Consider the following 21040-nt stretch of genomic DNA (forward strand, 5'->3'; position numbering starts at 1 on the left):
GACAGCATTTTCCAAAGAGCCAACCCCTTCTCTGGCAGTGAGCGTGTCCCTTTCTGGGATGACTGGGGTGGGGAATTGGAGGACCTGGCTTGTGCAGGAGGGCAGTAGCCCTCGGCCTTGTTTGCAATGATGTTCCCTGGGTACCCAGCACCAGAGACGAAGAATAGAAACAGATCTTCTGTCTTCCTGCAGCGTATTGATTTTTTGCTCCCTGCTCTGGCCTTTTGCTCATCCTTTTCAGCAGCTGGCGGTGAAATGAAATACAAGGTTTGAAAAACTAAAAATACAAAATGTGACAGCTTCATTGCTCCGAGTGATGGTATTTCGAGGGGACTCGTGACCTGAGAAAAATGGAGGCAATGCCATCTCGGCCTCCCTCTACTCACGTGGTGAGGAAGAGAGCAGAGGAAAGGAAGGATCTGGGGCTTGGGTGTGCAGTTGTGTCACTGCCGTGCTTGGCAGCGACCCTACCCCTTCTGCAGAGGCGCCTCTGGCTTGCTATGGAGGTTTGGGAAGGGGAAGGGATGTCTGCAATCCCAGGACAGGGAATGTGTCATTTTTGTCCCTGCCACACGTTTACACGGGACACATCATCCTGCTGTACCCGTGTCCCCGTCTGAGCAGGGAAGGGGGCTGTGGGACCCTGAGTGATGGGAACAGGGATAAACCTAGGAGCAGGGATAAACCTAACAGCCCATCGCTGTCGGCACTCGGAGAGTGTTTTAGGGCTATTTACAGGCTTTTGAGTGCTTACTAATTAGCAAGTGCCGCAGCTCACTGCGACACGGCAGCCGGCTTCGTCGGAGAGTGCCCAGCAGGGTTTAAATTACTTGTCATTTGCCTTGTTTTGCTTGGCCATTTGAATGCTTGAGTCTCTCCTAATTGGCATCGTAACCGCTGGGGTGACACGCTCAGAGGCTCTTGATTGGATTCCTTATTTTTTTTGGAGGGGGGGAAGCCTGGCAGATGCCACAGAAATTAAGCAACAGGGTTTAATTCCTCTGTGTTGTTCGAGAGACACGCGATGCAGAAGGGAGAAATCCCTTGGGTTTTCCATGTTAGGGTGAACTCAGCCTGGGATTTGGATGGTGCAGGTAGAGTTTAAGCAAAGGGAATTCATCCCTTCCCTTCTCCCTCGGTGCTGTGGGCTCCTGGGCTTCGGGAAGGTTCTGCAAAGGTGGAGGAGCAATTTGCACGCTTGGGTTGTACCAGCAGAGATGGATGGTTCTGGAAGGTGTTCCAGGGTTGTGAATGGCTTAATCTGTGTGTGCCTACAGGGAATTACACAGCCCAAACCCCAGGGCAAGCATAAAAACTTCCCCAGTACCACAATGAACATCACGAGGGCTGTGGGGTTGGAACTAGAGTGTAGAATCCCAGAATGGTTTGGGTTGGATTGGACATTAAAGACCATCGAATTGCAACCCCTCTGCCATGAACTTTAAGGTCCCTTCCAAGCCATCCCATGACTCTGTGACTGTAGGGGATGGCTGGGTGAGCCCTGGTGCCCATCTCCTACTTCTGGCTTTGCTGTGAGCTCACAGACCCCAGGGGTTTGGGATCCCCGTGCTCCTGGGCAGTTTCTGTGCCCACTGCAGAGCCAAGCTCGGCGGTGCACTGTTGTGGTTATTAAATCCGATGGCGATGAATGGGACATGACACCTGTGTATATGATTCAAATCGAGTCATCCCATTACACGGTGTAAATCAATAAACAAAATGTAGCTGCTGACAGCATTTACAGTTCCCCCTATTACTGCCAACCAGCCCATTTTCTGTGCATGAAAGAGGCATTTACACCCCATTTAACTGTGCTTTGATGCGGGATCCTGTTCCCGGGAAGAGGGGAGGCTTTGACAGGTGGCATTAGGAGAAGGGGAGATCTACAGCGCTCATTTGCAGAGACCTGAGCCGAGGGTTGTGAAACACATCTTCACCTGTTTGTGCTGTCCATCACCCTAATTGATGATGTGCAGGGTTGGCAAATAGAGCTTGGACAGGGGAGAGGTGATGCTGGTGGTGTTGGAATACAGCTGGCTGGCCTTTCCCGACGGATCAGGAGAGAGGGAATGTTGTTTTCCCTTCTGTCCTAGCTGGGGAATGGTCTTTCTCTCAAACTGAGTGTCAGGGAGAGAAAGGATGAGGGAGAAGCAGGCTGGGACACGCTCTGAGGGACATCGCTCTTAGAACACCTCAACTGTCTGACTTGATTTTATTTAATGGGCTTTGCAATCTGGTGATTAATCTGGTAATCACAGCAAATGTTACAGTCACGGCTAGCAATAAAAATATAACCTAAAGTAGATAAAACCCCTCTTTTTCTTCTATTTTCCATTTTTTTCCTCACTGAGAAATTGTCAGATGACATCTCTCCCCTTTATGAGAGGCGGCAGGAGGGAGAGGGAGATGCATGTGAGAGGAAAACCCGATCCTTGCTGCATCTCTGCAGGGCTCAGAAAACTTCCAGCTCCTTGCTGGTGCAGAGGGGCTCAGCAGTTCCTCCGCCCTGAATTTAGGCAAAGTGATTTTTGGGGGAGGCATGGGCAAGGATTAGACCGCTGCCCTTGGAACTGCAAATTGATAGTTTTGTCTCGTTTCCTGGAACTCCACCAAATCGCTGGATTACTCCAAAAAGCACAAGAAAGGCCTGTCTTTTCCTCTGCCTGCCTTTGTTGTTGCTTGATTTTGTTGGTGTTTTGCCACTGCAATTGGCTATGTGGATGAAAAGGGCAGTTTTGTGACCAAGAGGCAGAGACGTGGTTAGCAAACAGCAAACGGGAGGAGGGATTTTACAAAATGTACTGCTTGAACATCCTTTTGTCAGCATAGAGACATAAATCCAGGCACATTTTTCACATTCCTCATCATGTTTTCCTTCAGATTTCCACCAAAAATGTCCCTTAAGCCCCAAAACACGGCTTGGCAGGAGACAGCGCTGGTGTTGATTCTGGAGGAACAGCATTCCCATATGCTTTGTTTAGTCCAGATCTGCTTCCAGTAAATATCCTCAGCAGCCAGGATTGGAGTTCGATTCTCTGCCAGTCATCCTCATCTAAGACTTGCATTTATTTATCCTTTATCACTCCCTTGGCCGGTGTCTGGCGTGACTTCAGCCCTTTCTTTCCCCAACTCCTCGAGCTTTTATCGTAACTGCCATGGGAATGGTGAGGTGAGGAGCCTGTGTCCCCTGGTTCTGAGGGATGCAGGGGATGGGGATGGCATTTCCAGACTGACTCGATGCCAGACCTGCAGGCTGGAGCCCATGGAGATGACAGGGAAAGGGCTGGCAGATAGGGAACAGTGCTGCAGCTCCTGGAAGAAATGGGAAAGGGGATGTTTCAATGCAACTTCTCATTAGCAAAGGTTAAATATATCAACCCAGGATGTTTCTTCTTATTAAAATGGTTGGGTTTATGTTTCCTTTCTAATTAGGAACAAGTCAAGAAAGATTTTGAAACCTTTTGTGTTTGAGTTGTTTCCCCGCGGACTCGGGAGCAGTTGGCGTTTGCGTGGAAGGGCCCTGGGGCTCTGGGTGGGAACAGTGCCATGTCCTGGCCTGGGGAGGCCAACAGGAAAAAACAGCCTTGGACTTGATGAGTTTCAAGCCAAAAAAGCTTCATGTGGGCCAGACAGCACCTCCAGACTCATTACAGCTCAGGGAAGGTGACCTGGCTCTCCTGCAGCCAGCGGGGAGGGGAGCTGCAGGTGTGTTTACCTGCAGGCACAGGGAGCTTTGCACCCTCTGGCACCGAGCTGCATCATTAGTGTTGCCTGATTTCCCTTTGCCACCTTGGGAAAGCTGGTTTTTAATACCTCGGTGTCCTGTGTGCCCTCCTGTGCCCTTCCCCGGGCTGCTGAGCACCATCTTTTAACTTTGAAGGAATTGTCACCCTTCTTACGCATCTTCCCCGTCTTTCCTTGGCTGTCTGTCACCTTTTGCTGCCAAATTTTCTGGACTGTGAAATGAAGCTTTTATTATCTTCCGAGAAGAGGGGGGCAGAAATTAAATTAGTGAAATTAAAAAGATGATGATGATGACGACTGTAACCTGACTTCAACCCTTTTCATTCCGCCTCACATAGCGAGGCAGTCAGCTCTGTTCTGGGGCTTCTGCTTGGATTGCTGGAAAGAACCAAACTTTTACTTTCAAATTAACCTGTCAAATCATATATTTATAAGGGAATTGAAGGCAGGAGAATGAGGGTCCCGGATATTCCCACGCATCAATTAGGGGGGAAAATTAATTACAATTTACTGGCATTACCGCATTAGAGCTCCCTTGATTAGAGAGCAACTTGCTCTGTGCTCTGGAAAAAGTTAAATTAAGGAGTTTGGAGGGAGGGGGTCCTGGGCTAGTTCTGTGGGCAGAACCTCCAAGAGAAGATACTTGGATTTGGTATCTCCTCAAAAGAGATCTTTTGGGATTTGAGTGCATTGGACACTCCCAAAATTGTATGTTTGACCTTGACAGAGCGCTTGGTTTGGGGCTGAGTGATCTCCAATGCTTGGGCAGGGAAAAGCTGATTCTCCTTGTCAGCACATCTCACCCCTTCCTGGTGCTGATGAGATCCCTGTTTGATCCCATTGCCAGGGAGTCCCAGAGACCCCATCAGATCTTCTGTGGGGTTATTCTGGGGGTTATTGAATATTTCATGGGCCTAAATTAGCGCTGGAAGGAGCCCCTGGGCCGTGGTTCCCCTGGTGTCCCTTGTGCGGCTGCTAAATGGAGAAACCTGAAGTAATGGGACCTGGGGGAATGGCTGCAGAGCTGCTTTTCCATGGGAAAGCCAATCTCATTCCTGCTCCAAACAGCCAGGCCATTAACAATTTGCTGCTGCAATAAAAGGCTGTGGCACGGGCAGAAGCCACAGGGTGAGGTGAGGCACAGCCAGGGCTCTGCCACGGGAATTCCCTCCAATCCCACTTTTTTCTGCAGGGCAGCTTTGTGCCGTGGAGGCAACAGCTGTGCAGGGAGAAGGTCAGAGGAGGCTTTGATGGGGTCCAGGGAGGAGGAGAGGCAGATTGTGTGCTGCAGGGAGAGGGAGGGATTTCACAAAACTTTGAGGAGTTTGGGAACAGATGAACCTGGCACATGGCCACCTCCCAAAGCCTGTTGTGGGTTGTGGTTTTTTTAGTATTCCTGGCATTACCCACCAGCAGAGATGAAATTCATAGGCTCAGAAAACCCAGATTCTGAGGTCAAAACTCAGGCAATGATGTGTCAAATCCAGAGTGGGAATGGAATTGTGTTACTGGAATCACCCTGGGCCAGAGTTAGCATCCCTGGGAGCTGGGAGCAGTGTGCCTGCACGGCTTTGTCCTTTGTGGGACTGCCTCTTTCAGGGAGCTGGGACAGGGATATTCAATATTTGCCCTGGGAAGGTGAGATTGGGTGCTTGGAACAATGGTCCAGCTACTGGGACCAGTCCCAGACTCCTCATTTGTCAATCCCTTGCAGAACAAGGCTGGTTTATGGCCGGGGTGTGCCACCTCTTATCAAGGACACTGCAGCTGTGGCACGAGGTGCCAAGGATTGCGTGGGAAGGAGGGAGAGCCCAGGGCTGTGCTCTCACTCCCTGTGTGCCCGTGCCAGGGAGAGCAGGATCCAGCCTCGGAGCTGCTGCTGTGCCTGAGGCCATGCAGGCTGGGCTGGCTTGGGATGGATACGCAGGTGGAGGGTGCTGTGCCCTCCCCATGAGCTGTCTTGGCCAAACCAGGTGTTCCTGGGGTTGTGCCCTCTGTGGATCTGTCCCCACACTGGTGACCAGCACTTGCTGCTGCCAGTGAAACCAGCCCTGAGCCTGTCTGAGCTGTCAGGAGAGCTCTCAGCAGCAGCTCCATGTGGATTTACACCAGGGAAGGATCCAGCCCTCCTCGGGAGCTGAGGGTGGGAGAGACACTGGGGTTAGGGACCCCAAAAGCACAAACATCCCTGTGACAAGCTGTTTGAAGACAAGCTGATCAGAGAAGGTGACAGCCCTGCCACATCTGGGAACAGTTTCTGTGTCCTCCTTGCTGACAGGAGGAGTTTGATTCCTTTAATATTTGATGTGTTCTGTCTTTTGCAATGTTTGTTTTTGACGTTGTGGGTTTCAACTTGTTTTATTTTTTTATTTTTTTATACTACACTGCTCCTCAGAACCAGCTGCCCATTTGCCATGGGCATGGGAGCTCTGCAGGAGCCAGGGGAGGGGCAGGCAGTGTGACAGCAAATGTGACACTCGGGGGCCTGGAGAGATTCCCGCTGCTTCTCCCCATCCACCTTTCCAGCTGGAGTCAGGGGGTGCATTCTTCCTATTGCAAGAAGAGGCAAAGGATGCTAATAGGACTTTTCATCCTCCTCCTGCTCCCCATGTCATTCTGCTTGAAGCTGAGGGTGGCAGCAGGGAGGTGATTTCCTGGGGAACTCTTGGACCATCTTGCCTCAGACCCCTTCTTCCCACCCTGGTCCTCTGCTTGGTCCCATTCCTGCTGCAGATGGGCAAAGCTCTCACCTGGAGAGCAAATTTCCTGCAGCTGGGATAACTTCTGCTCTCCTGATGGCTTTTTTTCCCCTCTCCTGGGACATCCCTGCAGAGGAAAACCTTCACATGTCTTGAAATGCTGAGCTGAGGGTCTGGGAGGAGAGGGCAAGAAGTGTGTGCTGAAGTCACCTGGGGGCATTTTGTGAGTCTCTGTCAGAGAAACAATTGTGGAGGGTCTGGAGAAGCTCTGCAGGCAGTGGGACAGGGGGGCTGTGCATTTTGGATGGGCTCCTGGAGCAGGACCAAGCTGGGGAACATGTTCCCCTCTGACAGGGAGCTTTGCTTGGTGATGTGCTGCCCACATTCCCGGCAGGAAGGCAGGAGCAAGGCCCCAGAGAGGACAAGCAGAGGCTGTCCCGGGCTCAGCGCTGGCAGGGCGAGCTCTCTGCCACGCAAAGGCTTCCCCCACTGACATCAGTGTGAGTGGGTGCCACAATTACTGCAGGCTCTGACATCTGAAAGGAGCAGAGCCACCCTTGCTGTAATTCACTGCCACTCTGACTGCAGGGCAGAGCAGGGAAAAGTCAAATGATCAAAAAAAGCAAAAAGAGAAAGCGAGAAAGCCGTGCATCACTGATGGAGGTCAGGGTGGTGTGGGGCAGGACGGGAGGCCCAGCTGCTCTTCTGCCCTTGCCATGCCCAGGCAATGTTGTCCAAGCTCCAGTCTGAAGGTCTTGCCTTGGGCGTGGTGGGATGGGGAGGTTCATCTCCGCAGGATTTGGAGGTGTGGGTGCTGGTGTGAGCCAGGCCAGACTAGAACAAATCCAGGACATTCGCTCGTGGGCATTTGCTTGGCCAAATTTCTTCTGAGTGGTTTGTGAAGGAGTGGGGCTGACATGGAGTTAGCTGGGCTGGGTGGAGATTACTGCTGCTTGGCTCGGGCTCAGGCAGACAAATCCTGCTTTCTGGTTGCTTTTGAAAGCCCAGCATGATGTGCCTGATAGCAGAGCTGTGGCTTGAGCCTCCTAAGCCGAGTAACTTGAATTTCCCCTTTCCCACTCCAAGTGTCAGCCGTCTCTGCCCGAGGGTGCTGGACAACCTAACTCCAGCTCCAGCTCGCTATCAGTGCTTTTGAGACTCTCTGCCTGCATTTCATGCGGATTTTGCTCCTGCCCAACAGCTAGGAGGAGGAGGAAAGCATTGCCCCACATTTGACTGCTTCTTTGCAGCCACTGCCTCTCCCCAAATCCCCCCTGAGTGCATGGGAAAGGACCCTGGGTAGGCAACACTGCTCTCCTGCTTTTCCCTCCCTCCTCCTTTCCCTCCTTTCAAGGTGCATTTCTACATCTGTCAGATGCAGCAGCGTGCCAGCTCGGTTAATTACAGTCTGCTTACCTGAATTCCCCTGTGGAATTCCAGCTGGATAACAGGATCCTTCACTGGTGAGCCTTAAAGAATCACGGGCAGCCAGAACCCTCTGCCTTTGGGTGTAAATGTGGGTTTGTGATGCTCAGAGCTCTCCAGGGGAGCAGCAGGGATGTGGTGGTGGTTATCCCTAAAGGCTTGTGAGCTGGTGCCTTGCCTGATCACTCTGGGATGGGGCTGGCATCTGTCTGTCCAGGAGAGCAGCAAGCAGGGATGGTGGGAAATATGGTCCTTGTGAACAGAGCTGGAAGCCACGAGGCTCGCAGGAGGTGGATGAAAACACTTTGAGCTGCTCTAATGCTTAAGTGGACAAGATAATGGGATACTTTTTTTCCTTGTTGGCCCACCAGATAAGTCGTTAATGCAGGCGCTTTCCAGCGGCGCCTGTGATTTGCATGGATACAAAAGAGCGAGATTTTCATTATTTGGTGGGGCGCTGCTCGATCAAGGGCTGCAGAAGGAACTCGGGGCTGATTTGGTGCACTATTTATGGTCCTTCATTAGCAGCCGGCGGGAGCTTTGTCCCGCCTCAGCTCCGCATGTCTCCAGCGTATCGTTAGCACAAGAGAAGCATTTCGCCTGAGTCTTGTTGGATGATAAAGTTATCAGCCTTCACAGTTACTTTGCTGCAGCTGTGGGCCCAGGATCAGATGTTTTTGGAGGCAGTGGGTGTGATTTTTGTTTAAAAAAGCACTCATCTATCTCAGAATGATGAGAGGTGAGGTTGATGTCTTGAGAAAAGCAGCTTAGGAGGTGCTGGCGTGGGAGTTCCTCTCTCCATCACTTCCTGCTCCATCTCTGGCTCATTCCAGGCCAGTCAGGCAGAGGAAGGAGACCCTGATCCCCCCAAACCTCTCACTCATTCCATGCTGGCCTCCAGCTCAGCGATCCCTGGGGAAGCAGCGTGCTCCTGCAGACCCTGCTTAGCTCGTACTCTAAAGCAGCTTTTCTTTGCTCTGACTGATTTTTCTGCTCTCTCTCTCTCTCGGGAAGACAAAGTAATCTCTTTCCTTATTGACACTCTCGGCAGGTCCGCATGGAAGAATACAGTCTGGGGTGACGCTGCAGCCCAGGAGCTGGGCAGTCAGGTCACTGAAACCCCATTATCTGGGATTGCAATTCCTGCTGCCTCAGACGGGTGAGAGCAGTGTCCTGGGACCACAGCAGGCTCCTTGGTAATACAAATTACTCAGGAAGGGTTTCCCATGCTCTGGCATCCCAAATCTATAAAGAGCAGAGGCTTTGGTGAGCTTCTGTTAGGGGAATCTGTCCTTTCCACCCCACTCAGCAGAGCTGGGGTTCAGGGCTGCTGGCAAGAGGGAGGATTTGCTATTCAAGGCACAGGGGCAGGAAAGCATAGCCTGAAAGGTGTCAGTGCAATCTCACTGGCCTTTGTGCCTTTATTTATCTGAAATCCCACAGAGCTGTCCTTCACTGCAGCTTGGATCAAAATTCATCTGATTGTGGTGTGGGTTTTGCACGGTGTTTTTTTTTTTCCTTAAAGCCCCAGTTCCTGTGACAGTGAAGGAATCTCTGTCTTTCTCCTTCCAATAAAGAAGTTTTTCTGAGTATTTGGAGGTGAAGCAGAGCTTTCCTAGGGAAAGGAAGCTGTACTTCCAGGCAGGGGTTTATTGCCCATAAGCAGCTGGCTTTCTCCTGTGCCACTGAGCTTGTCCGTGAGCTGCTGTGAGCCAAATCCAGCCCTGGTTATTGTGCAGAGTAATCACAGAAGTGTCTCATTTAAACTGGGAGTGAACCGAGGCCAAGAAATAACTCTCCAAAGAATCAGCCTCATCTTCTCCACCTGCCTCTCCTTACCCCATAATCTGCCTTGGGAATCTTGAGGGAGTGCAGTACCTGATCCTTCAACCCACAGGAGACAGGACCTGGTGTGCAAAGGGAGGCTGCCCAGGAGCCCCAATTTCCTTCTGGCCGCTTTGCCTTGGGCAGAGCCAAGGTGGGCTCTGGAAAGGCTTGCAAGCTTTCAGCAGGTGAGCGAGCACACTGGGGTCTGGGCAGGGCCGAGCCAAGCAGGGAGGGAGGAGGGAGGGTCGTGCGACAGCTCTCGGGGCCGGCCGGCCCTTCGGCATATGGAGCCGTTGTGCTTGGGTGCTTCGTTTTAAAGAATTTTCAAAGAGCCCTTCCATCTGGGCCCCCTCGCTGCTGCCGGCGCGGCGGGGCGCCGAGCAGATGGTTTGCAAACAAAACAGCTTCGGCTCAGGAGGGGAAGGAGACCTGTCCAAAGTGGCTGGAGCTCAGCCCCGGCACCGTGAGCAGGGCTCTGGCAGCGGCATTTCCCCGGGATGGGCAGGTGTGTGGCTGTGGACAGGCAGGCTCTATGGCTCTTGGGGGTGTTGGTGCCCCTGCAAACCACCTGGTGGCTGCACTGTGAGAGCTTCGATCCCAAATCCTATCGTGGAGAGCTGGCTGGGAGCTGCTTGTTCCCTCTGCCTCACATCCCTGTCCTCACGTACAAACGCACGCGCTCCTGAATGCGGGATCACTTTGCAGAGGTCGGTGCTGAGCAGTTTAGGGAATGGCTGATCTGCTGCTCACATTACCTGAGCTTTCCTTGAAAATCCTTCAGCCATCCAGCCTCTGACCCTGAGATGTGACAAGCTCACAGCTCTTGCCAATAAAGCAGCGACTCGGTTTGAATAATATCTGACAATTACGTGCTGAGCCCCAGTATTATGCAATATTTATGCATGTGTCCGGACTGTAAAACAGTGATTATCTAAAAGGAGTAATTGTTTGCAGTCTTACACTGAATTTCTTTTCTTCTTTGGCCTTGGAGAGCCACACTGTTAATCAGCAGCACACACAGCACTCGTTAAATGCTTCCACTGAAAGCAGCCCCACCATTAGCCCAGCGGGGCTCTGAGCAGTGTCTTGGTGCAGTGGCATGAGGTTCTGTGCACGGAGCTCTATTTTAGCACCTCAGGCTGGTGGATTGCTCATGCCTGGGGAGCCAGGTGGGTGAAGAGGGTCCAGCACCCACCCCTGCTGGCCGAGCTTGCATGGGATAACGGGCTTTGATGTGCTTAACAGCGAGGTGCCCGGGCAGGAGGGCTGAGCACAGGCACCCAGTGAGAGTTTTCACCCTCCCTTTCCCTCCTGGACACTCAACCACACTCCTGTGCCCTTGGAGCAGAGCAGTGATTGAAATCTCTTTGTTCCTCACTCCCTCCACCACAGCAGCTGCCCTTTAGTTTTTTTTCTCCTCTTCTCTTCTTTTTCCAAATGTTGTTGGCTGTCAACCTGGGCCGAGGAGGAAGTCAAAGCTGAAGAGACAAATGCGGGCTGTCACATCGCAGGGGTGGGGTGGGACAGAGAGGGCAGCCCGGCCTCCTGCCCCGTGGCCAGCGGGAGGAGGGACTGCCCGGCACACGGGAGCCCCCGGCACGCTGGGGCCATGGGGTGATGCTTGTTTCTGCAGCACAGAAGAAAAGCCTCTATTTTGAGGGGAAAAAAAGAAGCTTTTCTGTCCTTTTGGTGCTCTGCAGAGGTGGCAGCAGGGCAGCAAAATGTTTTCCAGCTTGCATTCCGGTGACAGCGTGGTCACAATGTTTGGCACGGGATATATCCCAGCGTAATTCCTGCAGGAGGCTGGGATTCGAGGTGGAGAAAGGCTCAGGGGACCAGGCAGTGGAGACAAACAATGTGCCTGGTCAGCAGAACAGGCAGTGGAGCTGGAGAGGCCAGGATTATTGCTGCCACAGCTTGTTAACATAAACTAATACAGGCTGCTGCGTTGGACACAGGGAGATAGGAGGGAGAAAAATGGGAAGCGTGTGCAGGAATAAGGGCCCAGATAATGAACCTGGCAATGAGAATGCAAAGCAAAACAAAACAGGAAGAAATGCTGTTGTTGCAGAGTCCAGGCTCTGTCTGCTTCAGCTTCTTGCTGCTTCTCAAAGACTTTATTTGTGTCTGGATGGTGCTTTCCACAATGCTGGGGTCGCTGCTTCACCCCCAGAGCTGTGGGAAGAGAGGATGAGTGTCCTGTTTAAGGCCTCAGTGGCACTAACATTGACTCAGCCAAGGTGTCCCACTGCCATAGAGGGGTGTGAGCAGGGTGATGCTTCCCAGCACCTCCTGGGACAGATCTTACAGCAGGAGACACATTATCCATGACCAGGATAGGTTGTGTGCCCTTCCCAGCCTGTGCAAGAGTAGTTCCCTGCTGCTGAAGTGGAAGAGCCAGCAATGAAATGGCTTTTGCCAGTGGATTTTTGGGCTCCTGCAGCAAAAAGCAGAGCAAGGGCTGTAGTTATTCTTGAAAAATTTGGGATGAGAGGGCTCCTTTGCACATCGTGACAAGGGAGGGGTAAGTGAGTAGGAGATGCAGGTGTCTCCCTGGGATGTGCTGTGGCAGAGATCACCACGCTGAGCTGTTGGGTTGCAAGAGGGCAGGGGATCTCCACCCCTCTTTTTTGGGTATGAAAAGCATGGAGAGGAGTTTGCTGCAGCTTGTGGGACCAGACACCCACCCTGGCAGCATGGGGCCAGCCCTGCTGAAAGGCAGCACTGGTTTTATGAGGTGTGCTGCCTTCTTGCCTAGAGGGTCCTGCCTTCTCACAGGTCCCTGAGCCGTGGACAATTCATCTGGTTTTATGGTGATGATGGAAGAATCCAATCTGCAGCCTGTAGCTGGAAAGTTCAGAGCCACGCAAGGCTGCCTGGGGAGGAGTGAAGGCTTTATTGATGGCCTGGGCTCCTGGATGTTGTGTGGGAGGAATCTTGTTAATGGGGCCCGTGGGCCATTGCCTCCTGACTCTGCCATATCTCCTTATTCACCTGCCTCAGCTCCAATTGTGTCTTTTTTTATTTTTACTTTTCTTTTTCTTTTTTTTTCCTTTTTCCTGCTCTCTTTTGGTGTTGCAAGGGCTTTTAAAAATGCAGCAGGAGGGGAGGATGTGAGGCTGACCAAGGCACCTGCCAGTCCTTTCCCATCCTTCGTGATGTGTCCTTCAGCATCAGAGATCACCACAAAAGATGTCCTGGGCTTCGTGATGTGGCTCTGACAACGCAGAGTGATGGCCTTGGCTCCAAGGTGACCAGGGAGCTGCTGATGGGCTGCAGCCCCATCAGTCTCTTGTGTCTGTTAAAGAGGTAGAAGGATGATCAGTCACCGCTCACCTTCCAGAAATCATCCCACGGCCGTGCTCCGCAGCCGGAATTGTGCATCCTCACGGGAACAGTGGTGCTGCTGGAGTCTCCTGATTGGTGTCACAAGGTGTGCAGATCAGGCTCCACTTTCTGGCCCACTTTTGATAATTAATTGATAGTTGAAAATGTTTGACAAACAAACAGCAAACAGGAATCAAACCTGCTCACGTGCGCATTAACATTTCATGGCGCCTTTCTTGTTTGTGTGCTTTTAAATCACAAAACGCTGTGATACATTTTTAATCGAAAGCACTACTGGCTGTTGCCATCACTGTTCCGATAACTTCAGTGATGAAAAAGAAGTTCAATGCAGAAATGTAATGGGATCTTTTAGGAGGTGGGCGATGGGTTCGTGACAACCGTTTTCACGTCTACAAAGAGCATTTTTGTCAGGGAGAAATATATTTAAAAACATTCTTATTTGAGGAGCTCTCTGGGTGCTCTTTGATGGCTCTTGGCAGGGCAGAGCAGCACATGATGAGCTGCTTGTGGTGGGAAGGTGGGGGGTGAGGACTGACTGTGTTTAGTGTCCCCAGGGCAGGGTCCTCAGCTCCTCGAGGGGTTGTTTCCTTGCAGTCATGTTTTTAAATCCTCCTTAAGGTGCTCTCAGAAGAAAATCCTCCCTCCTGGCTAAACACAGTGACTTGCAGACAACAGCCTTATCTTGAAAGCTTAACTAAGGTTCCCCCCCACTCCTATGAAGGCAGAAGATGAAAGGCATTTGTTTGTGTGCATCTGTGTGGGAATGCAGCACAGTAAATAGTGGGTAGGAAATATTAATACAGGACTAAACCCATCCCTGGCATGAATCACAGGGAGGACATATGTTGTGACAACTTTCCTAAGGGGGTTCTGGCCAAGGTAGATACCGAGTGTTCCCCAGAGGGAAGGAGGAGGGAATGACAGCTCTTTTCTTTCCAAGACTGATGTAATTAAAGAGTTATAATGTCCTTTCACTTCATTGCCCTTGGCACTCTTGTGCACTGGTGTATTTATTTATTATTTTTTTAGCACTGATGAGTGACTAATAGGGTTTGTGTGAAGAGGCAAGAGGCCCTGAAATACAGTTCAGCACTGTGTAGAGAGAATGTGGGTTTATTTCCCTAGGATTGAGCATCCATCCATCCATCCATCCATCCATCCATCCATCCATCCATCCACCTTCCCTGAGCGTGAGGTTAAACCCTCTGTCCTTCCCACTGTCGCTTAACACATCAAACTTTGTCTAGAGAAGCTTATTTTAATTTAATAGAAAAATACATTATACATAATGCTCCCCATAATTTTCCCTCTGATCTGAAGGAGAATCTGCTGGTCTGCCCAACCCAGCCCAAAACCTGTGGATTTGTCGCTGCATCGTTTAAATAATAACAATACCAATAGCAATAATATCCTTTGCTGCTGTCCTTGAGTGACAAAGATGATGGAAAATGAAGTTGTAGATAGCTGGAGATGACAATGTGAGTATGTTCTACCCATCTTCCAGGTTATTAGCAGGTGTCAGTCACTGGAAGGAATCTAATAATTTCCAGACACAGCGGTGTCTCCAAACGTCAGCCGTGCTGCTGTGGCTGCAGAAAGCAAATGGTTTTATGGGCTCAATTCCCATTTCTGCTCAGTCTTCTGGTTAGAGAGGCTGTAATGGTGCAGTGCCCGTGGCCACGTGGCATCGTCCACTGCAGCGGGGTCCTGACATGCCACTCGTGGGTGTCACCATGTCACACGGACAGCACCCACTACCTGTTGCTGCTGTGGAGTTGCACCGCCCAACCCTTCCCACCTTGACCTGCTAATGGCCCTTGCCCAATTATCCATCCTTGATTAATCTGGGCAGGGTGGTGATGGTGAGGCTGTCACTGCTGAGAAGGGGGGAGCACAAGAGGTCTGTTTGCCCCTCTCCCCATCCCCATGGATGTGTTGTGCGTTTCCTGAGCTCTTGTGGAGTAAGCCATGAAGGGATAAATTGCTCCCTTGGACAAATTGCTCCCTTGGAATCAGCATCCTGATGAGAGTGGTATAAACAGGCACTAATAATCCCTTTCTGAGTGAACACGACACGCACCGTGGGTGTCAAGGCTTGCTGCCCTGGGGAGGGCTGCTCCCACATGCCTTCCTGGAGGGTCCAGCCAGTCGGGAGGAGACAGGGAGCCACAGGAGTTCATTGTTTCCCAAGCAGGCAGTGCTTTGCGAGCTTGAAGTGAGCACCAGATGGGCAGAGATGATGAAAGAGGCATCGGTGTGAAAGGCTTCCCTCTAGGGTGTTAAATATTACATTCCCCGAGCCCGCCGAACTGTTGAAACCAATAGAACTAATTAGGGAGCCGGTGCCGGAGGACGCGCTGTGGCTGGCGGCTGGAAGCGGTGCCAGATCCCACAAAACCCTCCCTTTGTCTGTCCTAGTGCCTCGCGTGAGCGTGGCAGACAGGGCACACCATCCTTTGGGGGATAGCGCTGGAAAGGGAGCGTGTCCCCTGTGCCAGGGCCACCTTCTAGCATGCACGAGGGCTGGGAAGCAGAGAGGACAGCTGACTCCTGTGCAGCAGGGTTGGTTTCGCCCCATTTTCATTTGCTGAGCAGACTGAGAGGATCTCAGGGGTGTTTGCACAGCTTTGGAGAGCTGTCCTGTGGTCATGAAACTCTGCCAGGAGTTTCCAGGGGAAGAGAGTAGAGCAGGGCTGGGTGGGTTATAGGGGCTCTGGAGAGAGTGTCCAAGTCACCATCACGGCGTGCCTGCTCCTCTTTTCCGCTGACAAGCCAGGCTCTGTAAGCAGAGCACCCCGGTGACCCCATCAGCACAGGCTGACCACGAGGGTTTGGCTGCGTGTGAGACCCTGACCCCTGGCTATCACGTGCTGCTCCCCAGCACTGCCCTCCCCTCAACAGGGAGCCAGCAGTGCACCCCAGCTCCCCAAAATCCATCTTTCCCTGGATTTCTGTCTCTGCTGGGGGAGCTCCTGCCCCGGTATGCGGGAGAGCCATGAGTGAGGGTAAATCCATCCCTGTGCCCTTGTCAGGGTGGGGTCCTGTTCTCTTAATGGGCTTGTCCAGCCCATGTGCCAGCAGCTGCCCTGGAAGAGGGCAGGATTATCCAAGCCAGCCCGTGCCATCTGTGCCCTCAGCCAGAGCTGCTTCATCTCTGTGCTGCACATGCCCCTCTGCCTCTCCCTCTCTGGCAGCCCTTGCTCTGGAAGTAATAATAATAACAATAATAATAGCAATAATAAAAACAATAAAAGAAAAGGAATTAAGACAAGCAAACATAAAGATGAGTTGTTGCATGGCTCCTGTGCCGATTCTGATCTCAATGTCAAGGGAGCATCATTCCAGCCTAATGGCATCTTCCCGTGGAAGTGCTTTGTAGCAGTCATAAATAAACATGCCGGGTGAAAGGCACGATAACAAAAAAATGGAAACTGAGGCGCCCGGGATCTTTATTATTGAGCGGACAAAGCATCTGTGATTAGCAGGAATAGGGGAGAGGAGAGGATAAAAATAAAAGGTGGCCGATTGTGTTGCTGCCTTGTCCGTGTCAAGAGAGGATCTGGCTGTGGTAGGTTGACAGGTTGTCTGGATAAATAGTTTGGGGGCAGAACACACATTTCTGATGGAACTTTCTTTTTTTACAGCCGAGATCAGGAGCTCCAGAGGTACTGTCAAGGACGGACGAAGCTCTATAAATCAGGACAGGCTTTTTTGTCTGTCTGAAAAGTCTTATCTCGGAGTTCGTCCAGGCAATTTTTTGAGGTCTCTCTGGCTTCCTCCCTTCTCCTTATCAGAGCGCCACAGCTTTAAATGCAGATAGATACCCTCTAATGGAAGCACAAGCCAGAGCCCTCACTCCTTGTAAGTGCCAGCTCGTAATTTAGTTGTGTGCCCTTTGGCACCGGCGCATCCATCACAGGGAGCGGAGGCAGCGTCACCTCCCGGGGCTGCACCAGGGACCGCGGTGGCAGCGGGGCTCAGCGCTGAAGGGACCCCAGCTCCTGCCCTCCTTGCTCAGTGTGGGACGAGCCACCTGTAAAATGGGCTGAGACCAGTGGGTTTTTTCACTCTGTGGTTGTGTTAAGGGGATTAAGGAATGGTAAAGAAACCCTGCCCGGTGTCTGAGGCAGCAGGGTGGAGATGGGCAGGGTGAGAGCAGCCATTCCTCTGAATTTTTTAGTTTTTCTCTTGCTGTACCTTTCCCCCTCTCACACTTCTTGTATTTAAACCAAATGAGTTGGGAAGGAAGGGTTGTTTTTTGGCTGGCCGTGATCCAGAGGGATGTCATGCACCCGGAATCAGAGCTCAGCGGGATGAAAACCCACATGGGGTTTGATGGGGGAAGCTGACAAGCCACCCCTCGGCTGTGGAGCCCTACCCAAACCTCCTCGAACCTTTTGAAAATCACTTGTCACCTTCTCTAACAAACAGTGCACAGCTAATGGCGACACTTCACCATTCCCGACAGCTCCAGATTGTTAATTCCCCCTGTTTTTCCCCCTGAATGGCGTTTTGCCTTCTGGCTAAAGCAGCGTGGCTGCATCAGCCCGTGAGCTCCTCACCTGTGGACGTGTGAAGGGGGTTTAATAGGTTTCTTCTCTTTGCCCCACTGGGCTGTGACCGGGAGGGGAGACAGAGCTGCCTGAGTCACTAATTGCTTTGGCCCTGCAACTCCCGAATGATGGAAAAGATTAAGAGGGAAGGAAAACAGCCATTCTATCTCTTTCTTGAAAAAACTTGCAGCATGAAAGGCTCATTAACATCATTAATGTTTCATTAACCTCTAGCCAGACAAATAAGCTGGAGGTAATTTAACAGTACAGGGGAAAAAAAAAAAGAAAGAAAATTAAAAATTACCCAGGTGTAGGTGACATTCTCCCGTTTACCTTCGCCGTGCGTTTTGGAGAGGTGCGGGCTCCTCTGCCTCCCCGCCCGGCGCTTGGAGCTCTGCCAGCGGCGCCGCCGGCTCCGGAGGGCTGCAGGTAATAACGAGCGGGGAAAGTCATTGATTGTGACAAAATGGGATTCATTTGAACACAGCAACATCTGAAATCTTGCAAAGGAACAGTGCTCCGCACAATGCCGGCTTTAGAGAAAAAAAAAAAAAAAAAAAAAACAAAACTGAAAAAGAAAAAAGGGGGAAAAAATCGGTGGCTGCAAAATGACTTTCTTTGTTTGAGTAAAAGGCTTTCTCCCCTTGTTAATTTTGGTGGGGTTTTATTTGATTTTTATCTCTGCCCAAGTTTACATGCTCCACCTCCACCCTGCTCATCCCAAGTCCGTGTGGGTGTGTACACACCGGGAGAGATATATTTATACAGATACAAACACTGGTGCTTTGTGAGCCCACTTGTAACTCACTGCTTCCCTCTCAATTGCCTTCCTTTGAGCAAGACGTAGGAAAGAAACATTGTTAGTTCTTCCCTGAAACCTGAAAGTGTGTTAAAAATGTAAAAAAAAAAAAAAAAAAAAAAAAAAAAAAAAAAAGGCAGTATTTTTTGGCTCTTTGCTGTGGTATAGTCTGTGAGCTTCCAGAATTGTCTGATTAATCTGGGTCGTTCATGAGCAAGTGAAAAGAGAGAGTTTCTGCCTCTAAGAGAGCAGAGAATAAGGAAAATGAGACAAAGGGAGAGGTTTGTCCCCACTCCCAGTTCAGAGGGATGAAGGAGACTGGTTTAAGGTGGCTGAGAGTGGAACGTGCTCCCCATGGATCATTATCCCCTGATTTCCACTTGTTCTCCTGTCCCACAAACCAGACCCTGCACAACTTTGCAAGGTTTGCCTGTTCCTGGGTGATTTTTGCGTTGTGGAGTTTGGACCAGCCACTTTCCTGCTGTGATCTGTGGGGAAGGAGGAGGAGATCTTTGCTGCTCTGTTCACTCCAGTCCTGGATTTTCTATTTGCTCTGCAGGGGCTTTGGATAAGGTGCCTGATTTCCATGGCTCTGTTTTCCGTAGCCATAAAACGTTAATAACTCTCCCAGAGTTCAAATTAGTCCTCATGAAGAGCTTTGAGTGTGAAGTACAACATCAGTGTAAATTTTCCTGTCTTTTCCCACTCCTGTCCTGGGACAGGAGGTCTCAGCCAGGTGAGTGGATGTTTCCCGAGCTGAGGTTGGGATCAGGCTGCTGTCCAGCACGAGGAAGGGATGGGAGGTGCTCAGTAACATTGAACCACCTGCTCTAGCTGCTCATACTTGCTTTCATCTATCCCTGCACTGCTCAGGGACTTCAAAAAGCTGCAGTCTTTAGCGTTACAGGAATTTTCTGTCTAGTGCCAGCCCTCGGTGTTTCACACGTTCCCCGAGCAGCCCGCAGGCACAAATAACCTTTACGTCCTGCTCTCCACTGTTTATGTAAACTTGGCTTCTGCTTGTTCCTGTCACACCGTGCCTGTGCTCTTTTTCCTCTGGGGATGGAAGGGGAGATAGAGCAGGGAAAAATTCCTGTGTGAACATTTCCTGGTGAAAAAGGGTCTCACCTACGTGGGCTTGAAGGGAAACCAGCAGTACAGGTAGGACAGGAACTGAGGGCTGGATGTTTCTGTGCCTTCTGCCACGTTATAATTTTGTGTCTGACAAAAAGGATGGTGTCAGCACTGGGTCCTTGCAGGCAGAAGGTCCTGCTGCAGCAGCACAGCTGTCCTGGGGGTGATGGTTGGGGTGGTTGGATGCAGCCTCCAGCCTTGGCTCCATACCTGCTGCAGGCCAGTGCCTGGGGCTGATCAGCACAGCCTGCAGCTGCACACACAGATGTGGACCCACCTAGCCAGATGTGCAGGCAGTAGGTGTGATTCTCTCTTTGGGCAGGGCAGGCAGCTGGTTTTAAGTCTCTCCAAATTAGCCTGCGTGGTAGAAGACTCTGATGAATTTCCTGGGTGACCCTTCCTGGGTGACCCCATCTCGGGGAGTTAAACTGAGACCTCTCCTAAGAGGTGTAATTTGGGAGGTCTGTCTGTGTATGAGCAGTCATTAGGGGCTTTCTGAAAATTTGTGCCCTTTTTTTTGCTGGATGAGCCCTTTAAACAAGAAGATATTAAAAAAATCGCTTGGAGAAATCTTGGTCTAGTTTTGCCACAGTGAAACAGCACAAACTGAACCACTATAAAGATCTTTTTTTATTGCCATCTATCAGTGTTTGTATCTGTCTCCATCCCATCCTTTTGACAACAGTATATGAGCAGCCAGGATTTATCCTTCCCAACTAAATCTCTTTCAACCCATGCAAGAAACCCAGGAAATGATTTCACAAAAATATATAGTTCACCAAAATTATTCAGCCCTGAAGCGTTCAGGTTTAGGTCAGTGTAAATTTAGAATAAGTATTTGTTCTGGTTCTTATCTTAGCCAAGCTGATTTACCCAGGAGCAGCTGATAACTCCTTTTAAATTCACTACAGAATCATCTTCTTCCAAATGCTCATTCCCCACTTCTCCCCCCACATCCCTGCCTGAGTTTGTTATCCTGGTGTTGCACACATGGGTGTTGGATTGCTGATGAGCTCTGCTGGATCCTCACCTTCCTATTTTTCCAAAAGGAAAAACATGCATGGCATGTGCCTTGTATAGTAGAATTTAATAAAAAAAATAGGAACAGCTTCCCCAACTTTTTTTTTTAGAAGCCCATGTTGGGAACAAATATTTGACTTGCTCGGAGGAAAAAAAAAAAAGTGTTTATGTGGTTAATGATGTCTTTTCACTTGTTCAACTTTTAAGCAGACTTTTTTTTTTTCTCTCTGAACCTCAGCATTTCCTTCTTCGACAGCAAATCTCTTGAGGTGGAGAGTGCTTTGGAATAGAGTTATTTACCCATCTCTCTCTCTTTCTATGAACAGACTTTAAATGAGCTGAAAACCAGGAGCTGCAGGAACTTGTACTGGCTCCTGCCAGCTCTTCCCATCTGTATTTCCCTCATCTGCTCCTTGCTGGGTGTGGTGCAAGAGTGTGAGGGACTGCAAAGAGAGAGGTCTTGGACCAGCCACTCTCATCCCTTCTCCGTC

The 21040-nt window shown here is 50.7% G+C and overlaps 1 protein-coding gene and 1 long non-coding RNA gene across 8 annotated transcripts in view; both read left to right on the top strand.

Annotated features, from left to right (window-relative positions):
- Positions 1 to 21040, top strand: part of OPCML (opioid binding protein/cell adhesion molecule like) — a 337383-nt gene that overhangs the window by 158761 nt on the left and 157582 nt on the right. The window lies entirely within an intron of this gene.
- LOC128817911 (uncharacterized) overlaps positions 8937 to 21040 on the top strand; it is a 36140-nt gene continuing 24036 nt past the window's right edge. Inside the window, exons 1-2 of the long non-coding RNA XR_008440339.1 lie at positions 8937 to 9027; positions 9766 to 9880. This is a non-coding gene — a long non-coding RNA (uncharacterized LOC128817911). The remainder of the gene's footprint in view (positions 9028 to 9765; positions 9881 to 21040) is intronic.

The sequence above is a fragment of the Vidua macroura genome, chromosome 22 (assembly GCF_024509145.1).
Source record: "Vidua macroura isolate BioBank_ID:100142 chromosome 22, ASM2450914v1, whole genome shotgun sequence".
Taxonomy (NCBI): domain Eukaryota; kingdom Metazoa; phylum Chordata; class Aves; order Passeriformes; family Viduidae; genus Vidua; species Vidua macroura.